The sequence below is a fragment of the Pseudophryne corroboree genome, chromosome 3, assembly GCF_028390025.1.
Source record: "Pseudophryne corroboree isolate aPseCor3 chromosome 3, aPseCor3.hap2, whole genome shotgun sequence".
In the NCBI taxonomy this organism is placed as follows: Eukaryota; Metazoa; Chordata; class Amphibia; order Anura; family Myobatrachidae; genus Pseudophryne; species Pseudophryne corroboree.
The window spans coordinates 287866049-287882522 of NC_086446.1; positions in this window are offsets into that span (position 1 = coordinate 287866049).

The following is a 16474-nucleotide window of genomic DNA, read 5'->3' on the forward strand; positions in this document are numbered from 1 at the left end:
ACATGTCTGAGGTAAAAGGCTCCCCTAAGGAAGAGAGAGAGCAAATATGTGTGCGAGAGGGTGTCTCCGTCGACAACGCCGACACCTGTTTGGATATGTGTAAGTGCTGAGGTGAATTTATTGCACAAAAGATCAGAGAACAGACAGGAAATCTACCCATGTCTGTCCCTATGTCACAGAGACCTTCAGAGTCTCACAATGCTCACTATCCAAAATAATAAACACTGATATCGACACGGAGTTTGACTCCAGTGTCGACTACGATAATGCAAAGTTACAGCCAAAATGGCTGAAAGGTATTCAATATATGATTATTGTAATAAAAGATGATTTGCATATCACTGATGACTCATTTGTGACTCATTTGTCCCTGACACAAGGGTACACATGTTAAGGGGAAGAAAACTGAGGTAAATTTCCCTCCTCTCATGAGGAAAAAGAGCGGGAATCTCCAGACAAGAGACTGCAGCTTCCCACAAAAAATTCTCAGGCAGTATCCTTTCCCCACTAGGGCCAGGATGTGATGGGAATCTTCCCCTAGGGTGTCACGTTTGCACAGAAGGCAGCACTAGCTATTCTCAGGGATCCTGCAGATAGCGTGCACATTCTAGTACACTACTCAGACCGGCGATTGTGTCGGCATGGGTTTATAGCGCTGTGGCAGCGTGGACAGGTACTTTATCAGCAGAGATTGAGACCCTAGTATGCATATAGATATATATATATATATATATATATGTATATATAGAGAGATATATATATATATATATATATATAAGATGCTGTCTTAAGAGATGGGTATATATATAAAACATGCCCAAAGAGACATGGGTATACTGGGTCCTAGAGTCAAAGCTATGTCGATTTCTGCTTGACGTGTCCTGTAGAATATGCAATGGACAGATGATGCCGACTTAAGAGGCATATGGAAGGCTGAGGATTGTGTGGAGAAGGGTTCTCGGACCTGGTCTCCACAGCTATAGCTGGTAATTCTGATATTTTGCCTTATATTCCTGCACAGCCTAGGAAAGCACAACGTTATTAAATGCAGCCTTTCGAATAAAGAAACAAGAAAGTCCGAGGTGCATCCTTTCTTGCCAGAGGCGGGGGTAGAGGAAAGAAGCTGCACAACACAGCTAGTTCTCAGGAACAGAAGTCCTCCCCGGCCTCTACAAAAATCCACCGCATGTCGCTGGGGCTCCACAGGCGGAGCTAGGCCCGGTGGGGGCATGCCTTCGTAAGTTCAGCCACAAGTGGGTTCACTCCCTGTTAGAACCCTGGGCAATAGATATTGTGTCTCAGGGATACAAGCTGGACTTTGAGAAGATGCCCCCTCACCGACGGCCCGGCCGGCTTCCCCCCACGAGATGGAAACAGTGTTAACTGCAATTCACAAATTGTATCTTCAACAGGTGGTGGTCAAGGTTCCCCTCCTTCAACAAGGAGGGGGTTATTATTCAACCATGTTGTAGTCCCGAAACCAGACGGTTCGGTCGGACCCATATTGAATTTAAAATCCCTGAACCTGAAAGGGTTCAAGTTCAAGATGGAATCGCTAAGAGCGGTTATTGCAAGCCTGAAAGGGGAAGATTTTATGGTGACTCGGGACATAAAGGATGCATACTTCATGTCCCCATTTATCCACCTCATCAGGCGTACCTCAGAATTGCGGTACGGGATTGTCATTACCAATTTCAGACGTTGCCGTTTGGTCTCTCCACGGCCTTGGGAATATTCACCAAGGTAATGGCGGAAATGATGGTGCTCCTGCGGAAGCAAGGTGTCACTATTATCACGTACTTGGATGATCTCCTCATAAAAGCGAGATCAAGAGAGCAGTTGCTGAACAGCGTATTACTTTCTCTGGAAGTGTAACAGCAACACGGCTAGATTCTATATATTCCAAAGTCGCAGTTAGTTCCTACAGCTCATCTGCCTCTCGTAGGCATGATCCTAGACACAGACCAGAAAAGGGTTTATCTCCCGATAGAGAGAGCTCAGGAGCTCGTGACACTGGTCAGGAATCTATTAAAAACAAAACAGGTGTCAGTGCATCACTGCACTCGAGTCCTGGGAAGGAGGGTGGCATCATACGAGGCCATTCCCTTAGGCAGGTTCCATACGAGGACCTTCCAATGGGACTTACTGGACAAGTGGTCCGGATCACAACTTCAGATGCATCGGTTAATCACCCTATCACCCAGAGCCAGGGTGTCTCTCCTGTGGTGACTGCAGAGGGCTCACCTTATCGAAGGTCGCAGATTCGGCATTCAGGACTGGGTCCTGGTGACCACGGATGCAAGCCTCCGAGGGTGGGGGGCAGTCACACAGGGAAGAAATTTCCAAGGGCTGTGGTCAAGGCAGGAGACTTGCCTTCACATCAATATCCTGGAACTAAGGGCCATATACAACGCCCTAAGTCAAGCGGAGACCCTGCTTCGCGACCAACCGGTTCTGATTCAGTCAGACAATATCACCGCAGTGGCTCATGTAAACCGCCAAGGCGGCACAAGGAGCAGGGTGGCGGTGGTAGAAGCCACCAGAATTCTTCGCTGGGCGGAGAATCACGCAAGCGCACTGTCAGTAGTGTTCATTCCGGGAGTGGACAACTGGGAAGCAGACTTCCTCAGCAGGCACGACCTCCAGCCGGGAGAGTGGGGACTTCATCAAGAAGTCTTCGCGCAGATTGTAGGTCGGTGGGAACTGCCACTGGTGGACATGATGGCATCCCGCCTCAACAAAAAGCTACAGAGGTATTGCGCCAGGTCAAGAGACTCTCAGGCGATAGCTGTAGACGCACTGGTGACATCGTGGATGTTCCAGTCGGTTTATGTGTTTGCTCCTTTTCCTCTCTTACCCAAGGTGCTGAGAATCATAAGGAAAAGAGGAGTGATAACAATGGTATCCAGAGCTGCAAGAAATGCTCACAGAGGACCCATGGCCTCTGCCTCTAGGGCAGGATCTGTTGCAGCAGGGACCTTGTATGTTCCAAGACTTACCGCAGCTGCGTTTGACGGCATGGCGGTTGGACGCCGGATCCTAGTAGAAAAGAGGGATTCCGGATGAGGTTATTCCTACGCTGATAAGGGCTAGGAAGGACGTGACGGCTAAACATTATCACCGTATACGGCGAAAATATGTTGCTGGGTGTGAGGCCAGGAATGCCTCTACAGAGGAAGTCCAGCTGGGCCGTTTCCTTCACTTCCTACAGTCGGGAGTGACTTTGGGCCTAGAATTGGGGTCCATTAAGGTCCGGATTTCGGCCCGATCCATTTTCTTTCATACAAAACCTAGCTTCTCTTCCTGAAGTTCAGACGTTTTTAAAGGGAGTGCTGCATATTCAGCCCCTCTTTTGTGCCACCAGTGGCACCTTGGGATCTTAACGTGGTGTTGAGTTTCCTGAAATCTCACTGGTTTGAGCCGCTTAAGACCGTGGAGTTAAAATATCTCACGTGGAAAGTGGTCAAAAATTGGCGGCTTTGTCATGTAAAAGCCCCTATCTGGTTTCCCATATGTACAGGGCAGAATTACGGACTCGTCCGCAATTTCTGCCAAAGGTGGTGTCATCTTTTCATGTGAAACAACCTATTGTGGTGCCTGCGGCTACTCGTGTCTTGGAGGATTCCAAGTTACTAGATGTAGTCAGGGCTTTGAAGATTTATGTAGCCAGATCGGCTGGAGTCAGGAAACCTGACTCGCTGTTTATCCTGTATGCATCCATCAAGCTGGGTGCTCCTGCTTCAAAGCAAACTATTGCTCGCTGGATCTGTAACACGATTCAGCAGGCTCATTCTGCGGCTGGCTTGCCGCCTCCAAAATCAGTAAAAGCCCATTCCACAAGGAAGGTGGGCTCTTCTTGGGCGGCTGCCCGAGGGGTTTTGGCATTACAGCTTTGCCGAGCAGCTACTTGGTCGGGTTCAAACACTTTTGCAAAGTTCTACAAGTTTGATACCCTGGCTGAGGAGGACCTTGTGTTTGCTCATTCGGTGCTGCAGAGTCATCCGCACTCTCCCGCCCGTTTGGGAGCTTTGGTATAATCCCCATGGTCCTTACGGAGTCCCCAGCATCCACTAGGACGTTAGAGAAAATAAGATTTTACTCACCGGTAAATCTATTTCTCGTAGTCCGTAGTGGATGCTGGGCGCCCGTCCCAAGTGCGGACTTCTTCTGCAATACTTGTATATAGTTATTGCTTAAATAAGGGTTATGTTATGGTTGCATCATGTTTGTCTGATGCTCTGTTGTTGTTCATACTGTTGACTGGGTATGTTATCACAAGTTATACGGTGTGATTGGTGTGGCTGGTATGAGTCTTACCCTGGATTCCTAAATACTTTCCTTGTAATGTCAGCTCTTCCGGGCACAGTTTCCTTAACTGAGGTCTGGAGGAGGGGCATAGAGGGAGGAGCCAGTGCACACCAGTAGTACTAAATCTTTCTTAGAGTGCCCAGTCTCCTGCGGAGCCCGTCTATTCCCCATGGTCCTTACGGAGTCCCCAGCATTCACTACGGACTACGAGAAATAGATTTACCAGTGAGTAAAATCTTATTTTTCCACTAGCTTTTAAAACACGGGTAAATGTGCGGGGGCGCGCATTTACCCGTGTTTTTTCCTAGTGGAATAGGGTCCCCCTGCAAATTCCCGGATCAAGTGGTACGGGAATCCTACCCGGGTAGCTTGCTGGGTTGAACACGTGTTCAACCCGGTAAGCTGTGTAGTGTGAACGGGAGCCATGTGAAGGCAACACGGCTCCCGTTCACAGTGTATGGGAGGGCGGCGCTGGGATATCATGTGATCTCCCAGCGCCGCCCCTGCCGCGTCACTAGCAGCGTCACCAACCCGGCAATATGCCGGGTTGGTGAGCGCTGTGGGAAAGGGGGCTGTAGCACAGGTCGCAGCCGTGTCAGGCGACACGGCTGCGACCCGTGATACAGATGGAAAAGGGATGGAAAAGGTCGTGAACAGCCCGGAGCTGATTGGAAACAATCAGTAAGCATATAAAAATGATATAGGATGCAAGGTGACTTACACTTACCCCGGAAGAAGTCCCACAAAAGGCGAAAAAGGGACAAACGTGTTGGGCCACCTACCGCTACCTCTCCAATGACAAGTTTTATCAGATAAGCTTGTTTCTATTTTTAAATTGTACGAACCCATCTTTTTGTCTGTTATTGTGATTAAAATTGATAAAAACGATATCACACTATCAGTTCTCTCTTTTTCCCCAATGGGAATTTTTTTTGCTTTAAGGTATTACTTTTTATTGAGGATCATAAAGCAAGAGCAGTGTCCCCAAAAGAGTGAGTTACCATTTCTCTCCAATACAAGTTTGTATAACAAGGGTGATCTTTTTTGACCGTTTAAAATTTTAAAGTCACAGGTTTTTCCATAGTGGCTTTTACCAAAACTGCACAAAGCACTTTTTTTATTGCAAATTTGCACAATATCACCGGTCACTTTATGATAAGCAGAGCACCTTATTGATATAACCTTTTTTTCTATCCATGCGATTACACCATTTTTGATGAGGGCATCCACATAAGAAGTGAAGGACAGAAAGAAGGAGCTCGTATAAAAGATATCGCTACAGGCACTCTCATATCCTATATCTGGTACGCATATAGGGGGTAATTCCAAGTTGATCGCAGCAGGAATTTTGTTAGCAGTTGGGCAAAACCATGGCCCTCATTCCAAGTTGTTCGCTCGCAAGCTGCTTTTAGCAGCATTGCACACGCTAAGCCGCCGCCTACTGGGAATGAATCTTAGCTTAGCAGAATTGCGAACGAAAGATTCTCAAAATTGCGAGTAGCTCGACACTTACTCTGCCACTGCGATCAGTTCAGTCAGTTTCGTTCCTGGTTTGACGTCACAAACACACCCAGCGTTCGCCCAGACACTCCCCCGTTTCTCCAGCCACTCCCGCGTTTTTCCCAGAAACGGCAGCGTTTTTTCACACACACCCATAAAACGGTCAGTTTCCGCCCAGAAACACCCACGTCCTGTTAATCACACTCCGATCACCAGAACGAAGAATGCCGTGACTAAAATACCAAACTTCTTAGCAAATTTACTTGACGCAGCCGCAGTGCGAACATTGCGCATGCGCAGTTAGCGGAAAATCGCACCGATGCGAAGAAAAATAACGAGCAAACAACTCGGAATGAGGGCCCATGTGCACTGCAGGGGAGGCAGATATAACGTGCAGAAAGAGTTATATTTGGGTGGGTTATTTTATTTCTGTGCAGGGTAAATACTGGCTGCTTATTTTTACACTGCAAATTAGATTGCAGATTGAACACACCCCACCCAAATCTAACTCTCTCTGCACATGTTAAATCTGCCTCCCCTGCAGTGCACATGGGGGGTCATTCCGAGTTGTTTGCTCGCTAGCTGCTTTTAGCAGCATTGCACACACTAGGCCGCCGCCCTCTGGGAGTGTATCTTAGCGGAATTGCGAACGAAAGATTAGCAGAATTGCGAATAGAAATTTCTTAGCAGTTTCTGAGTAGCTCGAGACTTACTCCTACATTGCGATCAGTTCAGTCAGTTTCGTTCCTGGTTTGACGTCACAAACACACCCAGCGTTCGCCCAGACACTCCCCCGTTTCTTCAGACACTCCTGCGTTTTTCCCAGAAATGCCAGCGTTTTTTCGCACACTCCCAGAAAACGGCCAGTTTCCGCCCAGAAACACCCACTTCCTGTAAATCACACTACGATCACCAGAACGATGAAAAATCTTTGTTATGCCGTGAGTAAAATACCTAACTTTTGTGTAAAATAACCAAGCGCATGCGTTCTGCGAACCTTGCGCATGCGCAGTAAGCGACTAATCGCAGTATAGCGAAAATCGGCAACGAGCGAACAACTCGGAATGACCCCCACGGTTTTGCCCAACTGCTAACAAAATTCCTGCTGCGATCAACTTGGAATTACCCCCATAATTTGTAAAGATTCACACTGAAAGACTGACAATTGTTACAGCACTGAAGGCGCAGAGGTTTTATCCCCAATGAACATTTTACCTGTGACTCACCGAAATATGAGTCAATAGAAAATCTCTTTTTGCTGCCACTATACTTTGGAGTGCTGCTATTAATGAATGTATTCTATATAAGTACATTCTAATGTTTATGTTATAAGTATTCTTTATTGTAGTGGAAGCGCTCTTTTTTGCATTCCTATTTAGTATATATATATATATTGTGATATGCTGTTATTTTACATTTTTATGTGCCATGTTGGCAATTAATTGCATTAAGTTCTATGTGCCATGTTGGCAATTAATTGCATAAAGTTCTATGTGCCATGTTGGCAAATGATTGCATAAATTTGCACAGTTGGTTAAAAAAAAACAAAACACTTTTTTTCCATAAACAGTTTAAAAATATCTTAACAGGTGTGGTGTGTATTTTATTTACCTTTAAATACTGGTCCTGCCGCACCTTCACAATGGCCTTGCAGGTGTCAGGGATGATCCGACCCAAAGCCTTGGGGGAGATGAGGGTATCAAACTTCATGTCCTCCAACCACTGCCCTGTAGCCAGGAACCTCAGAGTAGCAGTCAGCCTTTCCTCAGCAGTGATGGCCCTCCGCATCTTGGTGTCCTGCCTCTCGATGTAGGGAGTCACAAGGCCCAGCAACTCCTGGAAGGTAGCGTCATCCATTCATAGGTAGTTCCAATTGTCCTCGGGGTTGTTCTCCCTAATCTTGGTCAGAAGCGACATGTGAGAGAGAGTCCCCCTCTTCAACAGCCACTCCTTGCTCCAAACCCTCTTCCATTTCAGAACCCTGTCACGCTTCAGCTTCATATAGCCATAGGCTAACAGAAGTTGATACCTGTAGGAATCCATCACAAAATAGGGTATAGTACCTTGTTGAAACAAGCCAAATAAAGCAAAGCAAAGCATACTAACAATGTGGAACGCTTGGAAGGTATAAACCAGCCTCACTTATCACAGAGCAGCAGTGTGCACATGGCTAAAATGGCTGCTATTTATATGACTATTTGGCCCATCCCCCTAGTACCAAATCAGCCAATCACACATTATATAGGTGCAGTGCCCTGAGGGCTGGCTGCTGCTAGTTAGTTTGCCTTTGGGCCAGCCCCCCTAGCACCCTAATCCAGCCCATCAGATATATCTTATGGTTCCTGTGAATGCATTGCGATAAATCACCTGCGATATGTCGCCGCGTGACATATCGCAGGCGATATATCGAATGCAACAAAAAGTAAAATTATACCAAATAGTTTGGAATCGTATGGAACCACTCCCGGGAAGCTCCCGGGAGAGTTCAAGGGAAATCGCCCCGACTTTAGCCTTGAGACATATCGTTCTAGTGTATGGGGCCCTTTAGATTTGGGTGGGGTGTGTTAAAACTGAAATCTAAATTGCAGTGTAAAAATAAAGCAGCCAGTATTTACCCTGCACAGAAACAAAATAACCCACCCAAATCTAACTCTCCCTGCACATGTTATATCTGCCCCACCTGCAGTGCACATGGAGGGTCATTTCGAGTTGATCGCTCGCTGCCAATTTTCGCAGCGCAGCGATCCAGTGAAAAAATTGCATTTCTGCGCATGCGTATGCCCCGCAATGCGCACGTGCGACGTATGGGTACAAAGCTCTTTGTCGTTGTGATCAGGTTGTAGTGAAGTTTTCCTTCGCACTGGCGGCCGCAAGAAGATTGACAGGAAAGGGGCATTTCTGGGTGTCAACTGACCGTTTTCAGGGAGTGTTTGCAAAAACGCAGGCATGTCTGAAAAAACGCAGGCGTGGCTGGGTGTTCGCTGGGCGGGCGTATGACGTCAAATCCGGACACGAATAGGCTGAAGAGATCGCAAGCGCTGAGTAGGTTCAGACATACTCTGAAACTACACAAACTGTTTTTGCAGAGCTCGGCTGCACATGCGTTTGCACTTCTGCTAAGCTAAAATACACTCCCCCAGTGGGCGGCGGCATAACGTTTGCACGGCTGCTAAAACTAGTTGGCAGGCGATCAACTCGGAATGACCCCTATGATTTTGCCCATTTGCTAACAAATTTGCTGCTACGATCAGGTCTGAATTAGGCCCTTTGACATTTAAGAACACTTATTATTGGAGTCTTTGCAGAAATAGGGGGGTGATTCAGACCTGATCGCTGGGCTGCTAACATTGCTGTACTGCGTTCAGATAGTCACTGCCCCAGGGGGAGTGTAAATTTGCCCGTGCAAGTGTGCGATCCCATATGTACGCTGAGCTGCAAAAATCTACTGTGTGCAGTCTCTGCGCAGCCCAGGACTTACTCCTACAGTGCGATCAGAACAGGCTGATCAGAGCCGGAGCCGACGTCATACACCCTCCCTGAAAACGCTTGAGCATGCCTGCGTTTTTCCGGACACTCCCAGTAAACGGTCAGTTACCACCCACAAATGGCCTCTTCCTGTCAATCATCTTGTGAACGCCCGTACAAATGAAATTTTTGCACCATTCTGAAGCTGAGCAGTGATGCCATTTGTTATTGTTCAAAGCGCATGCACATTGCGGTGCATACGCATGTGCAGCTAGGACCTGATCTGAATCAGGCCCATTGTATGGAAGGGAGACATACACACACCAGTTTCTCTTATATAAATAATATATGACACTGAGCAATAGAAAATTGACAACTTTATTAAGAAACTGTTGACAAACATGTCCAGGTCAATACCATACATTAATAATCCTAATCCATTTATTAGCTAGAACCACTCATGCTAAAGTCTAATTCTTGCTATAGCTGTAAATTTAACTTTGGGAGAAACTGAAAATTGAGTTGGAGTTATCCACTAGTATAAATTTCTGCAGCGGGGTACACTGGTATTCCACAGGTAATAACATCGGGGTGTAGAGTTGGATCTTGATCCGAGGCACCAACAGGCTAAAAACTTTGACTGTTCCCAGGATGCACCGCACTGCCTCCTCTATATAACCCCTCCTCCATGCACAGGAGCTCAGTTCTAAAGTTGGTGCCTGCAGTGCACCAACTAACAGAGGGGGCTGCCTTAGGCAGCCCTGAAGACTTTGAAGTACAAATCGCGAATCGCGCACAGACCATGGGAGATGGACCGTGCGGCAGGCATGGACACTGTACTGCTCAGGGACCCCACTATATCCACCAGGGCAGTAAACAGAGCACAGGCATTTCTTTTAGGCTCCTTAAGTTACCGGTGGTGAAGTCCAGCCCGAGCTCCGGGCGCCATCTACTGCAGATGTTACCGCCCTGGAGCTGCTTTCACTTTCCCTTCACTCCCTGCTGAGACCTGGCGCCATTTTAGCTGAGGGGCTGCTCTCTATGGGATTGCTAGGTGCTGTGTCCTCTGTATAGCCGCCTGTTCCAGTGCTGTGCTTATACAGGACACTTGAGTATTCTACCTGTCTTTCTCTAACGTCCTAGTGGATGCTGGGGACTCCGTAAGGACCATGGGGAATAGACGGGCTCCGCAGGAGACATGGGCACTTTAAGAAAGAATTTAGGTTCTGGTGTGCACTGGCTCCTCCCTCTATGCCCCTCCTCCAGACCTCAGTTTGAGACTGTGCCCGGACGAGCTGGGTGCTGTTCAGTGAGCTCTCCTGAGCTTGCTGTGAGAAAGTATTTTGTTAGGTTTTTTATTTTCAGGGAGCTCTGCTGGCAACAGACTCCCTGCATCGTGGGACTGAGGGGAGAGAAGCAGCCCTACTTTCTGAAGCTAGGTCCTGCTTCTTAGGCTACTGGACACCATTAGCTCCAGAGGGATCGTACACAGGATCTCACCCTCGTCGTCCGATCCCAGAGCCGCGCCGCCGTCCCCCTCGCAGAGCCGGAAGACAGAAGCCGGGTGAGTATGAGAAGCAAGAAGACTTCGAAATTGGCGGCAGAAGACTCCGGTCTTCACTGAGGTAACGCACAGCACTGCAGCTGTGCGCCATTGCTCCCACGCACCTCACATACTCCAGTCACTGTAAGGGTGCAGGGCGCAGGGGGGGGGGGGGGCGCCCTGGGCAGCATTTGGACCTCTTTTTGGCAAAAGTGAACATATATACAGTTGGGCACTGTATATATGTATGAGCCCCCGCCAAGAAATTACATATTTAAGCGGGACAGAAGCCCGCCATCGAGGGGGCGGGGCTTCTTCCTCAGCACTCACCAGCGCCATATTTTCTCCACAACTCCGCTGAGAGGAAGCTCCCCAGGCTCTCCCCTGCAGATACACAGTAGAAGAGGGTAAAAAGAGAGTGGGGGGGCACATAATTAGGCGCAAAAATCAATATAACAGCAGCTACTGGGTTAACATTAAGTTACTGTGTTATTCCTGGGTTGATAGCGCTGGGGTGTGTGCTGGCATACTCTCTCTCTGTCTCTCCAAAGGGCCTTGTGGGGGAACTGTCTTCAAAAAGGGCATTCCCTGTGTGTGTGGTGTGTCGGTACGCTTGTGTCGACATGTTTGATGAGGAAGGCTATGTAGAAGCAGAGCGGGAGCAAATGAATGTGGTGTCTCCGCCGACACCTGATTGGATGGATATGTGGAAGGTTTTAAATGATAATGTTAATTCCTTGCATAAAAGGTTGGAAAAAGCTGAAGCCTCAGGACAGTCAGGGTCTCAGCCCGTGCCTGATCCTATGTCGCAGAGGCCGTCAGGGTCTCAGAAGCGCCCACTATCCCAAATTGTTGACACAGATACCGACATGGATTCTGATTCCAGTGTCGATTACGATGATGCAAAGTTACAGCCAAAATTGGCTAAATCCATCCGTTATATGATTATAGCAATTAAGGATGTGTTGCACATCACAGAGGAAACCCCAGTCCCTGACGGGAGGGTTCATATGTATGGGGAAAAGAAGCCGCAGGTAACCTATCCCCCCTCACACGAGCTAAATGAGTTATGTGAAAAGGCTTGGGAATCTCCAGATAAAAAACTGCAGATTTCCAAACGGATTCTTATGGCGTATCCTTTCCCGCCAACGGACAGGTTACGCTGGGAATCCTCCCCTAGGGTGGACAAAGCTTTAACACGCTTATCCAAGAAGGTAGCCCTGCCGTCACAGGATACGGCTACCCTCAAAGATGCTGCGGATAGAAAGCAGGAGGGTACCCTGAAGTCCATTTATACACATTCAGGTACCTTACTGAGGCCGGCGATCGCGTCGGCCTGGGTGTGTAGTGCTGTAGCAGCATGGACGGACACCCTGTCTGAGGAACTTGATACCTTAGACAAGGATACTATATTATTGACCCTGGGGAATATAAAAGACGCTGTCCTATATATGAGAGATGCTCAAAGAGACATTAGTCTACTGGGTTCTAGAATAAATGCTATGTCGATTTCTGCCAGAAGGGTCCTGTGGACTCGGCAATGGACAGGTGATGCCGACTCAAAAAGGCACATGGAGGTTTTACCTTACAAGGGTGAGGAATGGTTTGGGGAGGGTCTCTCGGACCTGGGGGGTCATTCCGAGTTGTTCGCTCGCAAGCTGCTTTTAGCAGCTTTGCACACGCTAAGCCGCCGCCTACTGGGAGTGAATCTTAGCTTATCAAAATTGCGAACGAAAGATTAGCTAAATTGCGAATAGACACTTCTTAGCAGTTTCTGAGTAGCTCCACACTTACTCGGCATCTGCGATCAGTTCAGTGCTTGTCGTTCCTGGTTTGACGTCACAAACACACCCAGCATTCGCCCAGACACTCCTCCGTTTCTCCAGCCACTCCCGTGTTTTTCCCAGAAACGGTAGCGTTTTTTCGCACACACCCATAAAATGGCCTGTTTCCGCCCAGAAACACCCACTTCCTGTCAATCACATTACGATCACCAGAACGAAGAAAAAACCTCGTAATGCCGTGAGTAAAATACCTAACTGCTTAGCAAATTTACTTGGCGCAGTCGCACTGCGGACATTGCGCATGCACATTAGCGACTAATCGCTCCGATGCGAGAAAAAAATAACGAGCGAATAACTCGGAATGACCCCCATGGTCTCCACAGCTACTGCTGGAAAGTCAAATTTTTTGCCATATGTTTCCTCACAGCCTAGGATAGCACCGTATTACCAAATGCAGTCCTTTCGATCACAGAAAAGCAAGAAAATCTGAGGTGCGTCCTTTCTTGCCAGGGGCAGGGGCAGAGGAAAGAAGCTGCACAACACAGCTGGTTCCCAGGAACAGAAGTCCTCCCCGGCTTCCACAAAATCCACCGCATGACGCTGGGGCTCCACAGGCGAAGCTAGGCCCGATGGGGGCGCGTCTCCGAAATTTCAGCCACAAGTGGGTTCACTCCCAGTTGGATCCCTGGGCAATAGATATTGTGTCTCAGGGATACAAGCTGGAATTTGAAGAGGTACCGAAACCGGACGGTTCGGTCAGACCCATATTGAATTTAAAATCCCTGAACATGTACCTGAAAAGGTTTTGGTTCAAGATGGAGTCGCTGAGAGCGGTCATCGCAAGCCTGGAAGGGGGGGATTTTATGGTGTCTCTGGACATAAAGGATGCATACCTTCATGTCCCCATTTATCCACCTCATCAGGTGTACCTCAGATTTGTGGTACAGGATTGTCCTTACCAATTTCAGACGTTGCCGTTTGGACTCTCCACGGCTCCGAGAATATTTACCAAAGTAGTGGCGGAAATGATGGTACTCCTGCGGAAGCAAGGGGTCACAATTATCCCATACTTGGACGATCTCCTCATAAAAGCGAGGTCAAGAGAGCAGTTGCTGATCAGCGTAGCACGTTCTCTGGAAGTGTTACGGCAACACGGCTGGATTCTAAATATTCCAAAGTCGCAGTTGATTCCTACGACTTGTCTGCCTTTCCTGGGCATGATTCTGGACACAGACCATAAAATGGTTTATCTCCCGATAGAGAAAGCTCAGGAACTCATGACACTGGTCAGAAACCTATTAAAACCAAAACAGGTGTCAGTGCATCACTGCACTCGAGTCCTGGGAAAGATGGTGGCATCATACGAGGCCATTCCCTTCGGCGGGTTCCATGCGAGGACCTTTCAATGGGACTTACTGGACAAATGGTCCGGATCACATCTTCAGATGCATCGGTTAATAACCCTATCCCCCAGGGCCAGGGTGTCTCTCCTGGGGTGGCTGCAGAGTGCTCACCTTCTCGAGGGCCGCAGATTCGGCATTCTGGACTGGGTCCTGGTGACCATGGATGCAAGCCTCTGAGGGTGGGGAGCAGTCACACAGGGAAGAAATTTCCAAGGTCTGTGGTCAAGTCAGGAGATTTGCCTTCACATCAACATCCTGGAACTAAGGGCCATATACAATGCCCTACGTCAAGCGGAGACCCTGCTTCGCGACCAACCGGTTCTGATTCAGTCAGACAACATCACCGCTGTGGCTCATGTAAACCGACAAGGCGGCACAAGGAGCAGGGTGGCAATGGCGGAAGCCACCAGAATTCTTCGCTGGGCGGAGAATCACGTAAGAGCACTGTTAGCAGTGTTCATCCCGGGAGTGGACAACTGGAAAGCAGACTTCCTCAGCAGGCACGACCTCCACCCGGGAGAGTGGGGACTTCATCAAGAAGTCTTCACGCAGATTGGAAGTCGGTGGGAACTGCCACAGGTGGACATGATGGCATCCCGCCTCAACAAAGAGCTACAGAGGTATTGCGCCAGGTCAAGAGACCCTCAGGCGATAGCTGTGGACGCACTGGTGACACCGTGGGTGTTCCAGTCGGTCTATGTATTTCCTCCTCTTTCTCTCATACCCAAGGTGCTGAGAATCATAAGAAAAAGAGGAGTGAGAACAATACTCATTGTTCCGGATTGGCCAAGAAGGACTTGGTATCCAGATCTGCAAGAAATGCTCACAGAGGACCCTTGGCCTCTTCCTCTAAGACAGGACTTGTTGCAACAGGGGCCCTGTCTGTTCCAAGACTTACCGCGGCTGCGTTTGACGGCATGGCGGTTGAACGCCGTATCCTAGCAGAGAAAGGCATTCCGGATGAGGTTATTCCTACGCTGATAATGGCTAGGAAGGACGTGACAGCTCAACATTATCACCGTATATGGCGAAAATATGTTGCTTGGTGTGAGGCCAGGAATGCCCCTACGGAGGAATTCCAGCTGGGCCGTTTCCTTCACTTCCTACAGTCAGGAGTGACTTTGGGCCTAAAATTGGGTTCCATTAAGGTCCAGATTTCGGCCATATCCATTTTCTTTCAAAAAGAGCTGGCTTCTCTACCTGAAGTTTAGATGTTTGTAAAGGGAGTGCTGCATGTTCAGCCCCCTTTTGTGCCTCCAGTGGCACCTTGGGATCTTAACGTGGTGTTGAGTTTCCTGAAATCCCACTGGTTTGAACCACTCAAAACAGTGGAATTGAAATATCTCACGTGGAAGGTGGTCATTTCTAATAGCCTTGGCTTCGGCTAGGCGTGTGTCAGAATTGGCGGTTTTGTCACATAAAAGCCCCTATCTGGTTTTCCATGCGGATAGAGCAGAATTGAGGACCCTTCCACAATTCCTGCCGAAATGGTTTCATCTTTTCATATAAACCAACCTATTGTGGTGCCTGTGGCTACTACTGACTTGGAGGATTCCGAGTTGCTTGATGTGGTCAGGGCTTTGAAGGTTTATGTAGCCAGAACGGCTAGGGTCAGGAAAACAGAGTCTTTGTTTATCCTGTATGCTTCCAACAAGCTTGGTGCTCCTGCTTCAAAGCAAACTATTGCTCGCTGGATCTGTAACACGATTCAGCAGGCTCATTCTGCGGCTGGATTGCCGCTGCCAAAATCAGTTAAGGCCCATTCCACTAGGAAGGTGGGCTCTTCTTGGGCGGCGGCCCGAGGGGTCTCGGCATTACAGCTGTGCCGAGCGGCTACTTGGTCAGGTTCAAACACTTTTGCAAAGTTCTATAAGTTTGATACCCTGGCTGAGGAGGACCTTGTGTTGGCTCAATCGGTGCTGCAGAGTCATCCGCACTCTCCCGCCCGTTTGGGAGCTTTGGTATAATCCCCATGGTCCTTACGGAGTCCCCAGCATCCACTAGGACGTTAGAGAAAATAAGATTTTACTTACCGGTAAATCTATTTCTCGTAGTCCGTAGTGGATGCTGGGCGCCCGTCCCAAGTGCGGACTTCTTCTGCAATACTTGTATATAGTTTTTGCTGCAATAAGGGTTATGTTATAGTTGCATCAGGGTTGAACTGATGCTCTGTTGTTGTTCATACTGTTGACTGGGTAAGTTTATCACAAGTTATACGGTGTGATTGGTGTGGCTGGTATGTATCTTGCCCTGGATTACCAAAATCCTTTCCTTGTACTGTCAGCTCTTCCGGGCACAGTTTCTGTAACTGAGGTCTGGAGGAGGGGCATAGAGGGAGGAGCCAGTGCACACCAGAACCTAAATTCTTTCTTAAAGTGCCCATGTCTCCTGCGGAGCCCGTCTATTCCCCATGGTCCTTACGGAGTCTCCAGCATCCACTACGGACTACGAGAAATAGATTTACCGGTAAG